The sequence below is a fragment of the Natator depressus genome, chromosome 24, assembly GCF_965152275.1.
Source record: "Natator depressus isolate rNatDep1 chromosome 24, rNatDep2.hap1, whole genome shotgun sequence".
Taxonomy (NCBI): Eukaryota; Metazoa; Chordata; order Testudines; family Cheloniidae; genus Natator; species Natator depressus.
This window is the reverse complement of record NC_134257.1, coordinates 16,500,411-16,518,706: the sequence shown is the minus strand read 5'-3', so window position 1 is coordinate 16,518,706 and position 18,296 is coordinate 16,500,411.

Below are 18,296 nucleotides of genomic sequence, written 5' to 3'. Positions count from 1 at the left end.
ACATGCTGGCTTTAGAGGTGATCCAGCTGTTCAACAGCCCATGAGCCTCACCCGTGGGGCTGGTCCCCAAGAAAGACGGGTCGATCCAATTCTGGGTGGACTATTGGAAGCTTAATGCCATCACCATGTCCGATGCCTACTCCATGCCTCGGCCTGGTGAGATACTAGACAAGCTGTGGGGGGCTCGTTACTCACTACTGTGGATCTCACCAAAGGCGCCTGGCAGGTGCCTTTGGACCCAGATGCCAGGTTGAAATCTGCCTTCACCGCTTTGGGACTCTTTGAGTTCCTGGTCCAGCCTTTCGACCTCAAGGGTCGGCCACCTCCCAGCACCGGGTGGTTCTGTTACTGAGGGGGATGGAGAACTTGGCCTTGGCGTCCATTGGTGACATCTATGTCTTTAGCCAGACCTGGGAGGAACACGTGTCCCAGGTGAAGAGGGTGCTGGGCTGCCTCAAGGAGGCAGGACTGCCGGTGAAAGCTGGAAAGTGTAAGGTGGGGATGGCAGAGGTTTGCACCTGGACCACAAGGTGGGGAGCAGCTGCCCAAGCCCAGAGCTGGCCAAGGTGGAGACAATCAGAAATTGGCCTGTTCCCCAGACCAAGAAACAGATCCAGGCCTTAATCGGGATGGCGGGGTACTACCGGAGGTTTGTACCCCACTTTAGCTCCCTAGCTGCCCCCGTCACTGAGCTGTGTAAGAAGAGGAAGCCAGATGAGATGGTCTGGACTGAGCAGTGCCAGAGGACTCTCTGTGCGCTGAAGGAGGCTCTAATCCAGGCCCTGGTAAATCTGGTAAACCCAGATTTTGCCAAGCCTTTACAGTGTTCACCGACACCTCTGACGCAGGGCTGGGTGCGGTGCTGATGCAGGCCGATGCTGAGGGGGAGAGACACCCCATCGGGTACCCAAGCAAGAAGCTGCTGCCCCGGGAGCAGAACTATGCGGCCACAGAGAAGAAATGCCTGGCCATGGGGCAGGCCCCTAAAAAGCTGTGGCCGTATCTCTTTGGGAGCCGCTTTGCTGTGTATCCTGACCCCTCTGCCCCAACGTGGCTCCATCAAATGAAAGGGGCTGATGCCAAGCTGCTGGTGACAAACACACCTGGGCAGAGGGTGGCCAAGGTCAAGATGGGGGCTTTTAACCAAGTGTTACGAATTACACCTGAGAGGACACGCACACAAATGCTGCGAATTATACCTGATAGGTTGTCATGGAGTGTGGGGGAGTCCAGGCCCTGCACCCCTCTTCCTGGGATTCACTGAGACTCTCAGCCAACCAGTAAAACAGAAGGTTTATTGGACAACAGGAACACAGTCCAAAACAGAGCTTGTGGGGACACCCAGGACCCCTCAGTCAAGTCCTTCTGGGGGAGCAGGGAGCTTAGACCCCAGCCCTGGGGTTCCCTGTGTTCCTCCACCCAGCCCCAAACTGAAACTAAACCCACCCAGCAGGCTCTCTCCTGCAGCCTGTCTTCACATTCCTGGGCAGAGGTGTTACCTCCCCCTCCCCCTCCCCCTCCTGGCTCAGGTTACAGGCTCTCAGGTCTCCCATCCCCAGGGCACATTCCCAGGTCAACACTCCCCCCTCCCTGCTGCGTCACATCCTCACATCTCTCCCCCCTTCGAGACTGAACTGAGCGAGGTCACTGTGACCAGTGACCTGGGGAAGTTCGGGGCCCCCTCTCCGGGACAGCGCATCCGCTATCAGGTTGGCACTTCCCTTCACGTGGACCATGTCCATGTCGTAATCCTGCAGGAGCAGGCTCCATCTCAGGAGCTGGCGTTGGCTCCTTTCATCTGGTGCAGCCAGGTCAGGGGAGAGTGGTCTGTGTAGACGGTGAAGTGTCGCCCGAAGAGATAGGGCTCTAGTTTCTTGAGGGCCCACACCAATGCCAGGCACTCCTTCTCGATGGCCGCGTAGTGTTGCTCCCGGGGTAGCAACTTCTTGCTCAGGTACATGATGGGGTGTCTCTCCCCCTTTTCATCCTCCTGCATTAACACCGCCCCCAGTCCCGTGTCTGAGGCGTCAGTGAACACCACAAAGGGCTTGTCAAAGTCTGGGTTTGCCAGAACTGGGACACTGACCAGAGCCTCCTTCAGCGCCCGGAAAGCCTCCTGGCACTGCTCAGTCCAGACCACCTCGTCTGGCTTCCCCTTCTTGCATAGCTCAGTGATGGGGGTGGCTATGGCGCTAAAGTGGGGCACAAATCTTCAGTAGTATCCTGCCATCCCAATAAAGGCTTGGACCTGCTTTTTGGTGTGGGGAGCGGGCCAGGCTCTGATCACCTCCACCTTGGCTGGTTCCGGCTTTAGGCGGCCGCTCCCCACCCGATGGCCCAGGTAAGATACTTCAGCCATCCCCACCTTGCTCTTCTCCACTTTTACAGTCAGCCCAGCCCAGGCCCCTGGAGTCGGTCCAGCACTTGTCTAACCTGGGACACCTGGTCCTCCCAGGTCTGGCTAAAGACCCCTGGCCAGTAAAAGTTCTGTAGCAACCTCTGCCGGGTGCGCCGGATTCCCTGGTGCCCTGCGAGGGGGATGTCATGGGCCAGCTACAGTAGCTTGCGGCGATACTTCTGGGGGACCACCAGCTGCCTCCTGATCCCACAGGACTCTACTTCCCTTGTGGGAGCCCATTCTCGGTACAGGAACCCCTTCTCTCACAGGAACCTCTCCTGGCAGCCTCTCCTCATGGTCTGTCCCACATTGAGGTCAGCCACGTCCCTGAGCTTCTGCAAGGAGGGATCTTTCCTCAACTCGGCCTGGAACTCAGCGGCTGGGGAAGGGATGGGGCCCGGTTCCCCCTCAGTGGCCAGGTCTGAGGCCTCCGCCTCTCTGAGCCGTGCCCCTCGGCGCTCCCTCCCCACCAGGGTAGGGTCCTGTGCCTCCGGTGTGGTACCCTCCCCAAGGTCAGGGTGCAGTGCCCCTCGCCGGCTCTGGCTACGGGTTACAACCTGGGCGGTCTGGGGCTTGCTTGGCCAGTCCTCTAGGTCTCCCCCCATCAAAACTTCAGTGGGCAAATGGTGGTGTACCCCCACATCCCTGGGGCCCTCCTTGGCCCCCCATTTCAGGTGTACCCTTGCCACGGGCACCTTAAATGGGGTCCCGCCCACCCCTGTCAGGGTCAGGTAGGTGTTGGGCACCATTCGATCTGGGGCCACCACCTCGGGCCGGGCCAGCGTCACCTCCGCGCCCGTATCCCAGTATCCATTGACCTTCCTCCCATCCACCTCCAGGGGAACAAGGCACTCTCTCCAGAGGGACAGCCCCGCGCCCACCCTGTAAACCGAGCACCCTGAGTCCAGAGCCTCCGGCCCTCTGGCGGAGCTGGCCTGGGGTACTCTTCCCTCCTGAGCAGGTGGTAAACTGTAGCCCCCCTTTCCTGGGTTGTCTGCCCCTCGTCCAGCTGAGTCCCTACCCAGTTAACCCTGGGTAGGTTGGGTCTGCTCAGTTTGTCCCTGAGCCCGGGGCACTGGGTCCGTACGTGGCCTCTCTGGCCACAGTGATAGCAGCTCAGGTCACGTTGGTCCCCTCGAGCGGGTCGGAGGGGCCCGACGCCAGGCGTTCCCCTTTGGAGGGTGTTCTCCCTATTTCCCCCCTGGGAGGTCTCATGGTGACTCTCTCTCTGCATCGGGGGGGGCCTGTTCTTTTGGGACTCCTCCCGGCTACCCCCTGACCGACTGTTCACAAACTCGTCGGCCAGCTGCCCTGCGTGCTGGGGGTTCTTGAGCTTTTTGTCCACCAGCCACAGCCTCAGGTCGGAAGGGCACCGTTCATACAGTTGCTCCAGTACGATTAGGTCAAGCAGGTCCTCTTTAGCTTGGGCCCCAGCTGTCCACTTGCGGGCATATCCCTATATCCGGTTGACCAGTTGTAGGTAGGTGACCTCAGGCGTTTTACGCTGACTCCGGAACCTTCTCCGGTACATCTCGGGGGTCAGCCCAAACTCACGGAGCAGGGCCTGTTTGAACAGTTCATAGTCCCCTGCCTCCGCCCCTGTCATTCTGCTGTACACCTCCACGGCTTTGGGGTCCAGTAAGGGGGTGAGGAACTGGAGCCTGTCTGCAGGGTCAACCCTGTGCAGCTCGCAGGCATTCTCAAAGGCCGTCAGGAAGCTATCTATGTCCTCCCCCTCCTTCCGCTGGGCCAGGAAGCACTTATCAAAGCTCCTTGCAGTCTTGGGTCCCCCCTCACTCACCACAGCCAGGGCCCCACTGCTCCTCAGCCTGGCCAGCTCCAGTTCATGCTGTCTTTGTTTCTCCTTCTCCTGACATTCCCTCTCCTTCTCCTGACGCTCCCTCTCCTTCTCCTCCTGCTCATGTTGACGTTGTTTCTCCTTCTCCTCCTGCTCATGTTGACGTTGTTTCTCCTCATGTTGACATTGTTTTTCATGATCCTCCAGCTCCCTCATTTTCATCTCCCTCTCCCATTCCAGCCGCATCCGCTCCAGGGATGGGGAGCTCCGCCGGGAGGATCCCCTGCTGGCTGCCAGGGTCAGGGTGCCCTCGGTATTCACCGGGCTTCCCAAACCCCTCCCCCAGGCATAGGTAGGAAGGGTCTCGGGATGTCCTGGGGAGCAGTCTGACCCCTCCCAGCCCGGTCAGGCCCCAGGGCCCACGCTGCGTCCACCGGGCGGCTTCCCTCAGGGACAGGGATTGGGTCATCCAAGCGATCCCTCTCCTCCAGCTGGGCAATCAGCTGTTCCTTGGTGGACCTCCCAATGCGCAGCCCCCTCTGCCTGCACAGCTCCACCAGGTCGTTCTTAAGGCATTCAGCGTACATCTCCCTGCTGGCCACTCGCAGGCCGGGCAGCTTTCTACGGTTTCCAGGAAAAGCCCCTAGTGTGCCAGTCCTTCTTGAGGTCACCACCTCCTTGCCAAGGTCGAGCTGCAGACTCCTCCGCCCCTGGGACCGCTCGCTGCAATTCCCTGGGGGACCCTGTTACTGCAAAAGTCCTTCTCTCTGGTCACACACTCCCAGGGGTTAACCGCCCCCTGGAACCGTCTCTCTCTGACTCTTCAGCACGCCTGGTCCCCGTCAATCCCCCTTCGTTTTACTGTTCCCCAGTCACTTATTGCAGGAAGCGCCGTTAACTGGGTGCAGTACATCCCACCGCTACCACCAGTTGTCACGGAGTATGGGGGAGTCCAGGCCCTGCACCCCTCTTCCTGGGATTCACTGAGACTCTCAGCCAGCCAGTAAAACAGAAGGTTTATTGGACAACAGGAACACAGTCCAAAACAGAGCTTGTGGGGACACCCAGGACCTCTCAGTCAAGTCCTTCTGAGGGAGCAGGGAGCTTAGACCCCAGCCCTGGGGTTCCCTGTGTTCCTCCACCCAGCCCCAAACTGAAACTAAACCCACCCAGCAGGCTCTCTCCTGCAGCCTGTCTTCACATTCCTGGGCAGAGGTGTTACCTCCCCCTCCCACTTCTGGCTCAGGTTACAGGCTCTCAGGTCTCCCATCCCCAGGGCACATTCCCAGGTCAACACTCCCCTCTCCCTGCTGCGTCCCATCCTCACAGATGTCTGCCAGGGAGTGACTTGTCCAGGGGTTGCTACCCAGCGGGTGCCAAAGGGTTAAACAGCTGGCTGTGGGGCAGAGTAGGAGACTGAGGGGGTTGTGTCACTCTCTCTGGTGGGAGGAGTGGGTTGATAAAGGACTGGCAGAAACCTCAGCCCCCACTCACCCCAATCACCCCTCATTGAGACACGGACCCCCAGCCCCCACTGAGCCCAATCACCCCTCACTGACAGAGATACAGACCCCCGCCCCACTACCCCTACCCCAATCACCCCTTCACTGCAAAACAGATCATCCCATTCACCAACCTTGCCCTGAGGCAGCGAAGGGCAGGGGAGAGGGTCGTTGTCTCGACATCTTCCTAATTGCACCTTCCCCGCTCCTGTCCCCTCTGCTTCCTGCGGGACTCAATAACCTCCCAGGTGCATTGTCTGCAGTTCCCACTCGCTTTCCCTGGGGGGCCGGGTTCTCAGCATGGGGGAACATCAGCCCCTCATTTTGGCCGTCTCTTGCCTCGGGTAGAACCGACCCTCTCCTCCCCCCAATGTCACGGCTCCTCTCCAGCCCTCGGCAGTCTCTGTGGACAATAATCTTGCCCAGGGTCTCTCAGCCCTTTCCTTCCCAGCATCCCCCTACCATCCAGCTGGGACCTGCAGGCTGGGCAGTGTCATGGAGTCCCTGGGCGATGCTCTGGAACTGCTCCCCATGAAGCCAGTCAGGACTCTGGGGCAGTCGCCTTCCTGTGAGCAGCCTGTCTGCAGGACACACAGCTCACACAGCTTCCACCTTCCTGGGTCTGACCTCGGAGCATTCAGCATCCTCTGCCCCTCCATGCGCTTCCCACAGCGAGTCCACTCAGGCGGGGCTCCTGGGGAAGCCAGAGGGTCCTGCCCCCCAACTCCGCAGTCAGACGTGACTCTCAGCCAGGCAGGAAAACGGAGGTTTATTAGATGACAGGAACATGGTCTAACACAGAGCTTGTAGGTGCAGAGAACCGGACCCCTCAGCTGGGTCCATTTTGGGGGGCAGTGAGCCAGACAACCCTGTCTGCACTTCACTCCATGTCCCAGCCAGCCCCAAACTGAAACTCCCTCCAGCCCCTCCTCCTCTGGGCTTTGTCCCTTTCCCAGGCCAGGAGGTCACCGGATTCCTTTGTTCTCCAACCCTTTAGCTCTCACCTTGCAGGGGGGAAGGGCCCAGGCCATCAGTGGCCAGGAAACAGGGTGTCGGCCATTCTCTGTGTCCAGACCCCTGCACACACCTGCCCTCTACGGTTCTGCAATGATCATACACCCTACCCCACCACCTAGATACTTAAGAACTGCATACGGGAAACTGAGGCACCCCCACACTATTCAGAGGAAACATTAAGAACAGTCCCACTTCGTCACATCTCTCCCCCCTTCGAGCTCGAACTGAGGAGGGCCGGTGACCTGGGGAAGTTCGAAGCCACCAATGTTCCCATGGATGCCCCAGCACCTCTCCCATTCCTTGGTAGGAGTTACACCAGGCCCTTCCAGTTTCACTCCCTCCCTTAGGTCAGGGGTGGTCGATAGCACTCGCAGGCCGCATGTGGGAAGGTTTATCCGGCCCGTGCCCTTTGGCCACCCCAAAACAACAGGGGGTCAAACTGGGATTCGGTCTTCTCCCCAACAAGCTGGTCTCACAGACACTTGGTTATCTGGCTGTTTAACTTTCTTAACAGCTTTCACTTTATCTGAGACCTTCTCAAAGCTATCCACACTGGATTTTTCAGCAGGAAAGTCAGTGGATCCATTCACAACCGAAAATTTCTGGCTGTTAGGAACTGAAACTTTCTTGATTAAATCACTTTCACACCCTTCAGTTGCAGTAAACTGCTTGCAAAGACTGCTTGAGGATTCCTTTCCCTAGGGCTTTTCTAGGCAACAATTCACCCCTCCCAGAAATTCTGCTCTTACCCTCTTCACCGAGGGCTTGCTCTAGAGGAACACTTTCCTGAGCAACAACAGACTCTTTCTGGGTCTCCCTTACATCCAGAATTAACTCTGGCCCATCCGGTGGATTCCTACACAATCCCCTTTCACGCAAACTTACAGACTTCCTAGAGAAAAGGTCAGACGCATTCTCCTTCCCTTTGCCACCCACGAGTTCAGGAATCTTTTCCTTCTTGCTACAGGTTTCCACACCCTCAGTAGGTAACATAATCAAATCACCTTCATGCTCTCTTTGTATCCTGGCTAGGATCTCACCCTGATTAGACAGAGTTGCTCCACCCTTTCCCAACAACACACTAGCAACAGGCAAAATACAAGCACCAGAATTGTCTGCTCTCTGGGATTTTACATAGACACTAACTGGATGCGACCTAGTTACAGGGCCATTCTCCCGAGCAGATACAAACTTAGGACCCTTCCCTTTATGGGCTTTAGATGAATCCAGAAGGAACTCTGAGACAACTGCACGACCCTCAACCATCACAGGCTGAAAGGCCCCTTCTGTCTGCTCCACAGACAAAGAAGAGCCGGACACACTTTCTCCTTTCCCTGATACCCAGCTTGGGGTCTCATTCCCCTTGTGTCAGCACACAAGGCTGGTCACAGACAACTGCTTGGAGATCAGGGTAGCTCCCTCATTAGGGAAGTCAACACCCCTGACAGACACGGGTACGTTTCCTTCACTGTCCCAATTCTCCACCCAGCTAACAGGTAAGGTCCTGGGACACTCATCTTCCACTCTCCTTGCCTTCCCACCCTGCTGACTAGACACAGCCATCAGCTCACAAGGCTGCCTAGGCTCATCCAAACTTTCCTTACCAAGCACCTTGCCACTCCCAACAAATACCCTGCCCTGCCTGTGTCTCCCCCACTCAGCTGGGGTCTCAGCTCCCCCTGTGCTCAGCGCTGCCCTTGCTGTCCCAGTGGGGGTAGGCAGCGAGCTCGCTGCTTTCCTCAGTGCATCAGAGCCAGCCTGAGCCCCCTCTCCTGTGTACAAAGGGGCAGGGAGCATCTCTCTGTCCCACCCAACCCCAGGGCTCTGGTTACAGGCAGGCAGGTAGCCTGAGCCTAGTCGCTCCTCCCTGCTGCCAGCCAGGTCATCTGCCTTTTCACTGACCATTTCCCTCTCCGCCGATTGGTTCCCTGGATTCAAATTCAAACCCTCGGCCGTTACAGGAGCAGGGTCTGGATCCTGCCCCAAAGAGACACAGTCACCCCACAACAGGGTCTCGCAGCTGGTATCCTGGAGAACCTGAACGACCAGCCAGCCCCACCCCTCCTGGGTCTGCACAGGGATCTGGGCCATAGGCAGGGTGAGGGGCTTCGTCCCTGGAACCCTCACCCAGATCACACAGCCCCTCAGCATCTGAGGCTGCACCCCCCAGGGCCTGACAACAGCTCTCTCTGTCCCAGGATCTTGCCACCCCAGGAATGTCTCCCCATTGACCATCACCTTCCGATCCCACTGGAGGTCCGAGGGGCCTGGCCCCAGGAAACTCCACACAGACAGATAGGTTGGGGTCAGGAGTGGGAGCCTGTCCACCTCCCCACACATCTGGCTGACGGAGTCTATGGCCTTGGGCCCCAGCAAGGGAGCTAGACACCGGGGCTTTTCCGCAGGGTCCCCCTGGTTCAAATCGCCAGCCTGCTCAAAGGCAGTGAGGTGGCATCCACATCCCCCTCCTCCTTAACCAGGGGCCGCAATTTAGTCTCGAGGTTCCCTGCGGAACTGGCCCCCCAGGGTCTATCCCCACTCACCCCTGGGAGGTCCCCTAGGCCTCTCCGCTCCACCATCGCCAGTTCATGCTGCTGCTGCAGCTCTTTCTCGGCTCTCGCTGTCTCTCACAGTCCTCTTGCTCTCTCGGACTCAGCTCCAATCCCATCCGTCTCCAATCCCCCAATGGGGAACCTGATCGTGAAGACCCTTGTCTGGTCGGGGACAGAAGTCTTGGGGATGCCTGGCTACTACTCCAGCTGCTCCCAGATCCTGCTATAGCCCCATTTGGGGTCAGGAATCTGTTCCTTAGAGCCGTCATCCTCCTCCAGCTGCACGATGAACTGACTCCAGCGAGAAACTGCTGAATTGGAATTCATTTGCAAATTGGATACTATTAATTTAGGCTTAAATAGAGACTGGGAGTGGCTAAGTTATTATGCAAGGTAGCCTATTTCCCCTTGTTTTTTCCTATCCACCCCCCCCCCCCGCCCCTGTCGTTCTGGTTAAACTTGGATTTATGCTGGAAATGGCCCACCTTGATTATCACACACATTGTAAGGAGAGTGGTCAGTTTGGATGAGCTATTACCAGCAGGAGAGTGAGATTGTGTGTGTCGGGTGGTGGGCGGGGGGTGAGAAAACCTGGATTTGTGCTGGAAATGGCCCAACTTGATTATCATACACATTGTAAGGAAAGTGATCACTTTACATAAGCTATTACCAGCAGGAGAGTGGGGTGGAAGGAGGTATTGTTTCATGGTCTCTGTGTATATAATGTCTTCTGCAGTTTCCACACTATGCATCCGATGAAGTGAGCTGTAGCTCACGAAAGCTTATGCTCAAATAAATTGGTTAGTCTCTAAGGTGCCACAAGTACTCCGTTTCTTTTAACAATAGTTCTAACGTTCTCTTGAAAGGAGACACCAGGTCCCAGACACCTCTGCTATCCATACAAACACAGATTTTCCCATGACGGTGCCCTGGTCACTAGCCGGCTACTCTTCTGTCTAACGGCCTGACCCACAGTCCGCTAAAGCCAACAGTGGGTCTTTACATTCCTTTCAACAGACAGTAGTTCAGCCCTTACATCTGGAGGGATGTGACTTATTCTCAGGTGTCCGGTCCCAGGTCCAGCTGGTGGAGTCCGGAGGGGTGTGTGAAAAAGCCCAGAGACTCTCTCCACCTCTCCTGCAAAGCCTCCAGGTTCACCTTCAGCAGCTCCTGGATGGGCTGGGTCCGACAGGCTCCTGGCAAGGGACTAGAATGGGTCGCTCAGATAAACCCCGGTGGGAGTGATATACGCTACCTTGATTCAGTGAAAGGCCGATTCACCATCTCCAGGGACGACTCCCAGAGTGAGCTGTATCTGTCCGACCTGAAAGCCGAGGACACTGCCCACGATCACTGTGCGATAGTGAAACCCCCTTCTCCTGGCAGCCGCGCGGGGCGGCAGTGACACACACCCTGCTTCGGGCTTAGGCAGGAGACCCGGCAACTGGGTGAATGCAACATAAACCCACCGTTTGTTTAACACTCTTCTCTTACTCACACCTTTTCCTCAACTGTTTGAAATGGGCCATCCTGAGGATCACTACAAAAGTCTTTTTTTCTCCTGCTGATAATAGCCAACCTTCATTGATTTGTCTCCTTAGAGTTGGTATGGCAAACCCCATCTTTTCATGTTCTCTGCATATATATATCTCCCTACTGTATTTTCCACTCCATGCATCCGATGAAGTGAGTTTTAGCCCACGAAAGCTTATGGGGAAACAAATGTGTTAGTCTCTAAGGTGTCACAAGGACTCCTCGTTCTTTCTACCATCAGTGTCTCCCTTTCCTTCCCAGAGCCCCGCTGAGCCTGCGGGGCACAGTTCCCTTGCTTCATCGGCAAACCCTAATCCAGAGTGAGTCTGGTTTTGAGTCACTCTCTCCTTGGAGACCTGGCACATTGGCTCTCCTGGGGCCCGTCTCAGTGTCAGACTCACAGGACAACCTCTGCCAGTGTACAGGAGACAAGCACATTGCGGGACTGATCCAGTGCCTGCCAGAGCCAATGGGATTTATCCCCCTGCCCTCGTTGGGCTTTGCCTCACACCCAAGGGATGGAGCAAATTCCTCATGGGGCCAAATCCTCCGCTAGTGTAAAGTCACTGCAACCGCTTTCGGTATACTCCAGTTACTCCTGATCGACACCAGGGAGGCTCTGGCCCTTTCAGCAAACTGGGATGTTTATTGCATTAAGGCAGCAGAAGGTGATTAGTTCATTATAACCGATGTGGGGCCCCTCACCGTGGTGTCTCCGCCCTTCACACGCGGTTATTGCCTTTATCCCCACAACGCCGCTGGGAGGCCGGGGAAAAATCACAGCCCCTGGTTCAAAGAGGGGGGACTGAGGCAGAGAAATGGAGGCTGAGGTATGGAAATGGGGCCATTCAGAATCCGGGCGGGGCTGTGGGGCAGAGATCACCCAGCGCCAGAATAAACCCCACTCCGCTGAGCCTGGGGATGGGGCACCGCCGGGACTTTCCAAAGCGGCTCGTTTGGATTGTTTTCACCCAACTGAGCTGTGGAAATCACAGCCCGGACTCTCCCCGGCGTCAGGGGGTGGGGCTGAGACGTCCCGACCCACACTCAAGTTCCACGATTTCATAGCATCGCCATGGAGATGAAAGACCCCGCCCCTCAGCCCTTGATGACATCACTGCGCCCGGGGCTGGCACGCAGGGCATTGGGGACAGTCACGTGACGCGCAGGGCTGGATTCGCGTTTGGGGGCCCCTGGAGGCAGTGGAGCATGGTGGGGGACGTCAGTCCCCGGAGCGAGGGGCCGGCCAGAGGCCATGGGGCACGGCCTGGCAGGGGCACTATTTACAGACCGGCAGTTGCCAGATGCACAGTGGCCCGCCTGGCCCTGTGCTGCCAGCCTGCCCCTTCCCCTTGGGGGGGCCCATGCCGTCGCACTCAGCACCCCCGGCCAACACCAGAACACGCCCCCTCCCCCGATTCACTATGGCCAGAGCCCCCCCGGACTTGCTATGCCCAGCACCTCCCCTCACCACCCCCCACAAATGCACAGCCCCCTGCACAACACCACCCTGGCCCAGCACCCCCCTGCCCACAGCCCCACCACCAGGGTTGTCCTTAGGATTTATGGGGTCCTACGCAGCATTATTAAACTGGTGCCCCCATGCCCAAATTGGGGCACAGCCACCACCCCCACCCCCCAGAAGAACCCCCCACCCATTGCTGACACACACTGAGCTTCATATGCAGCCCGGACTCACAGCCTGGGCGGGAGGGACGAGGCACCAAAGGATACCAAGTCGCCCGCCCCGCCTCACGGTGGTGGAGAGTCACAGTTCCCCACAGAGACCCGCGTACCCCCCCCGGTGCATTCGGCTCTGTGAATACGGCCCCTCCCTAAGGAGACTGCAGCGCGTGCTGGGTATGCGGGAGCCGACCCGCTCTTACCGGCTGTCCCGGTGGTCGCCCAAATTTCCGGGTGCCCTACGCAGCTGCGTATGCCTAAGGGCTGCCCAGCACCCCCCACGGTACCTCCATTCCCTAGTGCCCCAACACACACAGATCTTCCCCGTCCCCTCACAGCCCAGCACCCCCCAGAGACACACTCCCCACCCCTGCCTCCCGGCCGCACTCACCGGCCCTGCTGGGAGGCGACTGTGTCTGCCGGGGTGAGCCGGCAGCGCAGCCAGGGCTGGTCCCGGGACGGGGAATCGCTCCAGCCCCTCAGGAGTGCCGCAATCAGCCAGGACAGGGCCTGCTCTGCCGGGGCTCCCTGAGGACCCACGTGCCTGAAGGGGCCCAGGCAAGCCCCCCATACTGTCACTTCCCCCCACACACACCTGGCTGAGACTGGCCAGGCTTCTGCACCAGTCCCAGGCAGCTCATCTCTGGGGAGACAGGCCATACCCGGAGCCGGAGGTGCACAGGGGTCCAGCCAGCAGCAGAGAGGAGCAGGAGGGTGGGGCCAGGGGGTGGAGAGGAGCCCTTGGCTGGGCAGGGGGGAGCCAGCGGGCTGGCAGGGTCTTGGGGCGCAGTGCAAGCAGAGCAGGCCGGGGCCCCTTCTGAGCATGGGCCTGGCTCCATGGAGCCACTGGCGCCATTGTAATCCTGATACTGGTGACTAAGGGTTGTAGAAAGGAAAGGGAAGGGATTCATTGGGATAGCTCAGGGAGAGGCGGCTGCTGAGGGAGAAGCAGAGGCATGTTGGTGGGGGGTCACGGGGGCACTAGGGTCACAGAACGCAGGTCCCACTGAATGAGATTTGGCCCAGGACTTCCCAAAATCTTGTGTGACATGTGACACAGAAACCTCCTTGTGCCAACTGGCAGAAGGCACGGGGGTGATGGGGGAGACTTTTACACGAATCCCCTGGGTCAAGTATATGCAGAATAATTCACTGAAGGATGTCATAAGGTGTCTGCTGAGAACCAGTAGTGATCATCATCTTTGTGAAATGTATGTAGGATCATATTTAAGGAGTGATGTATTTATACTGGAAATTATGTCTTCAAGCTTTTGAAGTCAAAGGCAGGTCACCAGGTGGTGACATGCCTCAGACAGGCTTTGTTCAGGCACGGGGCAGCAGGTGCTTATTTCTCTGTCTGATCATTGTGTACTGTGCATCTCAGAATGTGTTTGTTTTCATATACAGCCACCAGCTAATCAAGATTGTGACATCAACAAGAGACCGTGAAATCTACAAGAAGGAGCGCACAGTTTATGAACAAAGATCAAAGGACTGTTTTGAGATATCTGGGGTTGCAAAGAGACAGGCCGGATCCTTCTCCTAGGAAGCAAGCTGTGTGTTTGCCTATGAACAAAAGGTCACAGCCAAGCAGGCCGTAAATCGCTGTGAGGATCTTTGGGGGAGCAACCCTTAGTATTTGGTTAATTGCCTAGGCCCTAGGATATGTGCTGTGATTTTATTTTACATGTAACTTTTTGTTTCCAGTTACTCCGACTTGCTATTATTTGAAATCTACTCTTTGTTAAATAAATGTTTGCTTGCTTTCTCCCTAAGCAGCTCTAAGGGCTGTGTTTAAGGAGAGCGGTGATCTGAGGTATAACTGGCAAGCTGCGGGGTGCTGTTCCTTGGGAGAAAACACAGTGAGTGTCCAGTGCACCAGCGGGTCCATGCTGAAGATGCTTGGCAGGCTTGGGAGCTGGAGTGCACCTCTCACTAACCTGCAGAGGGACAGTGGGGTCTGCACAGACTGAGGATTGACTGCTTGTTTCACCTGTGGCTGGTGGAGGTGGGGAGCTGACCCATGGCTACCACAGGTGGCTCCCGCACGGCAAGAGCAGAGGGTGGCAGGGTGTCTCCCAGCCCTGGGTATCCCCGGGAAGTGTCACAGTGGGGTTCGCCAGTGCTGGGGGGGCAGAATTTAGGAATTGTTTGGTGCATTCATTCTCACCCACCCTATGACTGAGAGCTCAGCTCCCCATACGCAAACCCATGTAATGGATTTGCAGGGGACAGAGAGGGGCTGGACCTGCCAGTTGGAGAGTAGGAAGAGATCTGGATTAGAGCTGGAAAATGGGATTAAATTTGGAGTTTTTGGGGAAAAAAAATTGCAGGATTTCCATTCTGAAATGGTGCCTCATTCTCTGGTGTGGGGACCAGGCTCCCCATCTGGACATCGCCCACGAGGGACTGCCAGCTCCTCGCTTAGCAAGGGGAGGCCATGCATCATGGCAGTTGTATGACCCTGGTGTATCATGGGAGCCTGACCAGGGCCTAGCCCAAAAGCACGAGTCACCCAAACTACAGCTCCCATGAGGCACCCTGGTGGCATTTGAGAATGGAAATATTTTGGTTTTGGGACATACCGTTTTTGATGGCAAGTTTTTGACCAGCCTTCATCTGGATGCTGCAGCTTCAGTGTCCTGGGCCTATTTTCATCCCTGACCATGGTGCTGAAGGTGATAGTGAACAGGACAGCTGAGTTGTGTTGACACCTGTCCTGCTGGTAACGGGACTGAGCATCCCACAACTCGTCTCTGACTTCCCGTGGCGAGAGACCTGACTGTGGTGTGGAAGAGGATCTATGTTTCTGTCCGATGAGCCCATTCTAAGATCAAAGATGAGTCCAAGTTGATTCGATTTTACTAATCTTCGCCCCGGGATGCTCTCTCCATATACAGGGTAGGCTGGTAGGGTCCCTCTTCAGCAGAGGGACTTAAACTTTCAACCCAGGCTGTAACATACAGATCCTAGCTAGACAACAAACATCTGGATCATCACTGAGGATATGTCTACGTTGCAGCAGCGACTCTCGGAGCTTGTGTCAACTGACTCGGGCTTGCGGAGCTCACACTACAAGGCTAAAAATAGCAGTGTAGACGTTCCATGCCAGGCTGGAAACCCAGCAAGGGCAGAGGGTCTCAGAGCCTGGGCTCCATCCTGGGTGCGAACGTCTACACTGCTATTTTTAGCCCAGCAACATGAGCCCCATGAGCCCAAACCAGTTGACCTTGGCTCTGTGATTCGCTGCCATGGGGTTGGTTTTTTGCAATGTAGATTTACCCGAGTGGTCAGGTGAGCAGCACTGGGCTTCAAAAACATCTGGAACATCAGTGTGTGTTATGGTCAGTGCTGGAGTTCATAAACATCTGGAACATTAAGACAGGCAGCGCTGGAGTTCATAAACATCTGGAGCATTATTGAGTGTTCACATGGGGTGTGTCGAGGTTTCATAAACATCTGGAGTATTCAGATGGGCCGCGTTTGGGTTCATACACATCTGGAGCATTACTGAAGGTTTAAATGGGAAATGGTGGGGGTAAGGAACCCAGGATTTCCTAGCTGTGGTGGGGCAGGATTGGAGACTGCCACAGGGGCAGGCTGGATGTTCCTCAGGCCTTTGACATCCTTTAGGAGGAAGGTGGGTTCTCCAGGAATGGTGGAGGTGCTCACATGCGGCAGGCTGGTGATCATCACAACGTCTGTCCGCATCGGGGGAGTGGCTCCTTGTGCCGGTGGCCCCTGGGAAGCCTGGCTGGTATAGCTGAGGGCCAGCTGCTCCAGACGTCTCTTCTTGAAGAAGGCCTGGGTGGTGGCATGCAGCGGCTGCAAGATCCGAGGCACGGGTTTCCCTGGGTGCAGGAAGAAGTCGAAGCTGGAGCAGTCGGTGGGGTCATAGGATGGCTGCAGGGATGCCTCACCTTCAGCCGGCCAGGTAAATGGGAATGGCAGGGTGAAATCCTCGGTCAGCAACCGGATGGCCAAGTCATCATCCTTGCCAAATTCCTTGTAGGCCCTCTGGATGCTGTGGAAATGCTCCTCCCACTTCTTGGTGTCTCCATCATAGATATCTGGGAAGGACCCCGGCAGGGTCTGGACCAGCACTGAGGGCGAGGACACAGTGGCATCCATCAGGCTGGAGATGAGCCCTGGGTTGTTGCTTGGCAGAGCTGTCTGGTTGAAGATGGGTGGTGGGGAGAGCAGGAATTCTTGCTGGCCGCTCCCTACTCTTCCTCCTTTGGGCTTGGAGGTGATGGCTGAGGCTGGAGCAGCTGGGTTCCCTCCATTGCCTGCCCAAAACAACAAGGTGAGAGTCCCAGGGAGGGGAACGGGGAACAGGCAGTCTTGTGTGGAGGGGAGATCAACATGGGAACAGCAAAGGGAGTGGAGGGGCAGCGATGGGGGTGAGAGGTAGAGAGACAGCAGAAGGAATGTAGGATGGAGTGGTGAGTTGGGAGGCAGAGAAGGTCTTGGCTGACTTGAACATGGGCATGATCCACCTCCATTGAGAGTGGGAGAGTCCTCTGGCCTGCATGTTATTCTACCATGCCCTCTTCTTAGTCAGCTCCAGAAACAAATGGGTCCCTCCCACCATCCCCTGTATTTTCCGTTCAGTACCTTGGCTCTGAGGTGAGTAACTGAATTGGCCTGGGGCTGAGGAAGCCATTACTCACATGGCATAGCAGAACCTCCAGGGACTTGTTTACTACAATCGCCTGGGAAACGACAGGGGCTCTGGGGTGACATCACACAGCAGAAAGGAGAGGGGAGGTGGTATCTAAAGACAACACATAACAGGATAAGGGTTGCTGCGCCACTAGGATGTGTAACTTGGTTACACACCCCTCTTTCTTGCACTTCCTCAGCTGAGCCCTTTGTTGAAGCACAAGCTTCTGCACAGAGTTAAACCTCAGGGCTGTTGTATGTAAAACCTTGAACATAGGTGTTAACAGTTCCCAGGCAGCTAGAGAGAGAGAGAGAGAGAGAGAGAGAGTCCAGTGCAATGTCTTATAAACTAACACTGAACACATGCAGACACCCTGCAAATAGTACCTGGAATTCTTCTGAATAATTTTTAAACACAAGCTATTTGGTATTAAATCTAGCCCTTATACAGCCTTCCCACTTTGGTGCTGTTGCATATATTTAAATACAATCTTTCAGCATAGCCTTTACACGTTAGCACACACATAGCAAACACAGTGCTCTCTGATCTTCTTTCTGAGATGAGGTCTCAGTCTTCATAACACGTAGCATGTGTCACCTTCACCACTTGAAAAGAACAGCAGCAACTTGATTCTTTCCCAAACACTTGCCTTGTCAGCAAACCAAAGTCTAGGGCTCCTTATATTCCAGCCCTTGGATTAATAACAGAGTGCGGGAGATGGTCCTCAAATTGGACTAATTGGCTTCTAACTTGCCATGTTCTGTGAGATCCAATAGATACCTCTGCAGTACTCTCTACAGATGTTGTGGTGGGAAATTTCCCTGGTTTGTGTCCCTTCCAGTTGATCTTCATGAAGTTGACTCCTCTTGTTTGGGTCAAATTCTGCTGACTGAGGATTGAGTTCTGATTGCAGACATTTCCTTTCTACGGCTCGGGTCATTTAAGGCAACTAAAACTGCCCTCTAGCAACTCTAGTGTTCTTTCTATTCCCATGTGGTGCATATCTTCCCAGGGATTCCTTCTAATGCTGTCTCAATGAGTGTAGGGAATCACTAGCTATCCCAAATCTACTCTTTTCTGAATCTTTCTGTACAAAACCCCATTGGACACAAAAAGCTTTGGCCAGTCTCGTAAGTATAGACAGGTC